The sequence below is a fragment of the Triticum dicoccoides genome, chromosome 4B (assembly GCF_002162155.2).
Source record: "Triticum dicoccoides isolate Atlit2015 ecotype Zavitan chromosome 4B, WEW_v2.0, whole genome shotgun sequence".
NCBI classification, from domain to species: Eukaryota; Viridiplantae; Streptophyta; class Magnoliopsida; order Poales; family Poaceae; genus Triticum; species Triticum dicoccoides.
The window spans coordinates 639,224,151-639,228,257 of NC_041387.1; positions in this window are offsets into that span (position 1 = coordinate 639,224,151).

Here is a 4,107-nt window from a genome sequence, read left to right on the forward strand (position 1 = left end):
GTTGCTGATAATGAGACTCCCATAATTTTCAACAGATGAGGTTCAAGTTGGATAGCCAAGATGATGCAACCAGACAAGCTTGCACCCATGTTTTCAAGTCTTCTCTGCGACAGTATCGGTATAACTTGAGGAAAACTCACTTTGAAGGCAAGGCTAACAGTGAACTTTCCCAAAAACCTCCAGTGGAAAATATATCGGATGAAGACTGGAGGGGCCTTGTTAAACACTGGTCTGATCCGAAGTATCAGGTACATTATATATATGTGATCAGATCACATGTTGAAGTCCTATTTACGCATGTGCCACACAAATCTATCTTCTTGTAGGTGAACTGTTCAAAGAACAAGGCCAACCGTACGAAAGTGAAATTCCAACAGACGACAGGATCTCGTAGCTATATTGCACACTGCGAGGCTCTTGTAATTAGTTGATGTTTAACTCTTTTCGATGTACCATATTATCAGATCTATATTGACTTGTTCGAAATGCAGAGGAAAGCCTGCAAGGACCAAAAAGTACTTGAACCAAATGTTGTGGAAATCTTCAAGGACTGTCACACCAGCAAGAAGAAGGGCATGACTACACTAGTCAAAGTCGCTGTTGTAAGTCCTTAGTCCTCATGCCTTTTAACTACTACTTACTCTGACTTGTGCCTTGAACTGCATGGTTTGCAGCCAATGTCTATTACTCTTTTCAATTTTATACACAATTTTCTTAGCGTATCATTGCACCTTACAAGGTTTAAAAGGGAGCACTGATGTTCCTTTGATCTTGACCCGTAATCTAGTTCCGTGCTGGACTTGCCCACACAACATTACAATTTCCTGTTTGTCTGTTCTCAGTTGTTTTGTGATATGAATGATGTCATACTATGCTTACCGTATTATAAACTTCGTCTCTTTATCCTTAGCCCTCAATACAATGTGAAGAAATAGACAATACATTAGCGATGGTACATGGTCATATGTTTGGAACCTGGTTTTATTATGTACTTTGCAATAAAATACAACTAATATTTTACATGGGTTCACCAGAATAAGTTTTGTATATAGACCAAAGCTATTTTGTTTGTTTTTGCTGCCTCCTTAATATCTTCTGTTCTGGTACTACTAATGTAAAACCTCAACTTTTCAGCGAGCTATGGAAAAAATGGTGGAACTGCCACCTTCTGAAGGTGGCGAGGCAACTATAACCGCAATGTCAGCTCTTGCTGCAGTGGGTCAATACCTGTCCACTAACAGTGCCAAAAGCACGTTCCTGCCTCATGATCAAGATATGCAAGCTCAAAGCAATGTTGTATCTGCGCTCCAGACACAAGTCCATTCCCTAACAGAGGCCCTTTGTGAAACAAGGAGAAACATTGCTCAATGTTGTCAAGATATGCATGGTTTTGAAACCAGACTATCAGATATTTGCTATGTTGTTCAGGAGCCTAGGGGAAATGAAGGCAAGGGTTATGGTGTTCCATCGGACAATACAACATGAAAACGTAACAGTCAGGTCAAATGAACCGAGCTTCTGAACTTCTGGTGGTGCATTTATCTGCTAGACTGTTAAGTTTTATGCCAACCTTCCTTTTGTTATATAGTTATAATTTGTTTTGGTGCGATACAAAATTTATTCTTAATGTGCAGCCACCGGCTGAAGACAACAGCAAGCCATTTTTGTATAGTGTAGGGTGTTCCCTATACTTGCACTGGTGGCGATCTTTGATGCCGAGTGGATGTAATCTGTGCAATCGCCTTAGTAGCCTAGCGTTAGTTTGGGCCTTATTTATTTCTTAGTCTTCTTTTTCCCTGGTTTGCTAGTGGCCACAACTACCCGTGGGCCATATACGGGCTGCAGGGTCCATGGGTCTCCTACGGGCCGTCGATAAATGGGCCTATAATCGGTGGGCCTCGGGCCATCGATAAATGGGCCTAGGGCCGTCGGATAAATGGGTCTACATGGGCCACAATCGGGCGTAATTGGTATCGGCCCAGCATGGTAACGGGCCGTTAACAGGCCGTAGGACTGCAAAAGCTTAATTCTGTCACAAGCATAACGGGTCATTAATGGGCCAGAATATAGGACGGGCTGGCTAGAAACGGGCCGACTCTTGCCATGGGCCGAATTTGGCCCATTAGGGTAATAGGCCAATAACGGGCCGACTCTTGCCATGGGCCGAATTTGTCCCATTTGGAGAACATGCCAGTAACGGGCCGACTCTTGCCATGGGCCGAATTTGGCCCATTAGGGGAACAGGCCAGTAACGGGCCGGAAGTAATCGAGGGCCGAAAAGGAGCCCAAGAACGTATGGGCCGTCAATAGGCCGAAAGCTAACATGGGCTGGAAATGGCCCATGTAAATCACGGGCCGTTAACGGGTACAAAGAAAATTACTGTTCATTATGGGCTAGAGTAACCGTGGGCCTGTAAAGGGCCGAAAGATACGAAGGCCTCATATGGGCCGAAAGACGTCGTGGGCCATACATGGGCTGAAAGTGAAATGGGCTGGTATTATATTCGACAGGCCACATGACGTTGTTGGGCCGATTTCCTTTAGTGCCTAACGGGCCGTAAAATGGGCTATTTGCGAAGAGACCATTAACAGGCTTTTCATGGGCCAGCCCGTTAACTTTTGACAAAGTCAAACGGCCCGGCTTTGTAAGCTAAATGGGCCAGTGGTGGCCGTGGCACGTGTCGACATATAATAGGCGCCTATCTGACCCACTGACGAGCTGACACTTGTTTCGTCCGGCCAATAAGAATTTTACAAGTGGAAATTTCCCATTGGTCGGGGCTGTTAACGGGTTATCAGATCCAAAACCCGACCCGATAGCTTAACGACGTTCCGTTATGGTGGATGCCACGTGTCGGCCACCCTTGACGAAAGCACTTATGTGATGCGCGATTTATCGTCATGGAAGTGGACACTTCCGTGATGATAATTTTGGTAATGTCATGGAACACTTCTCCGACAGCATAGGTATGACTATCTTGATTCTGTCATAAATTTGTCATGGATGTACATGCATGACAAAAAACACGACGTACTGTGACAAACACGTATCATCACGGAAGTGTATTTTTTTGTAGTGTGGTGTATGGGGTTTTCATGGCAAGCCGTAAGCTCAAGTAGTATTTCCAAGGTCATCCCATCACAGTGGTCAACTCTGCTCCTTTGGGAGATATAATCCAGAATAGGGAAGCAACTGGCCGGATTGCCAAGTGGGTCATAGAGCTCGGGCCTCACGGGTTGAAATATATACCTCGAACGGCGATCAAATCTCAAGCACTTGTGGATTTCATCAATGACTGGACAGAACTACAAGCGCCTGAAGAGAAGCCGGATCACACTTATTGGACTATTCACTTTGATGGGTCCAGGCAATTGGAGGGCTCGGGGGCTGGAGTCGTATTAACTTCCCCATGAGGTGATAAGTTTTGTTATGTTCTCCGTTTAATGTTCCCTTGCACTAACAATGCAGCTGAGTATGAAGCTTTACTCCATGGTCTTCGGATGGCTAAGGAGATGAACCTAAGCCGAGTTAAGTGCTTCGGTGACTCGGACCTGGTGTCTTAACAGGTGTCTGGCACTTGAGATTCCAAGGACCCACTCATGGTAGCATATCGTCGTGAGGTGGACATTCACTACAAAAAAAAGACACATCCGTGACATTTTGGGCCGAACGATTTTTTTTCTGTCATACATATGACACTTCTATGACGATAATTGTGACAAAACCCGGTATCATCATAGATGTGGTGGGCTCCTACTTCTATGACAAAAAATCATGACAGAAAATGGGCTTTTCGTCCTGGGCGGGCCGGAGACGCAGCTGCATGACATTCTTTGGGCCGTCCATGACGGAAAAAACCGTGGTAGAAGCGAGGGGGAGGAAAATCTCGAGGAGTTGCCGGTTACGGTGGGAGGTCGGGGGCCGAGCGATGCGTGTTTCTCTTGTACGTAAGCGCGTGTGTGCGAGGTGTTGGCTCTAACTGAACCTGAGCGATTGCACTGCAGGCTATGCATTACTCAACCCGAGTGATCGATCGATGGCTGTTAACTGAACCCGATGGAGCGATTCCTTCGCTGCTACTGCTAACTGAAGCCGATCGATTGGAT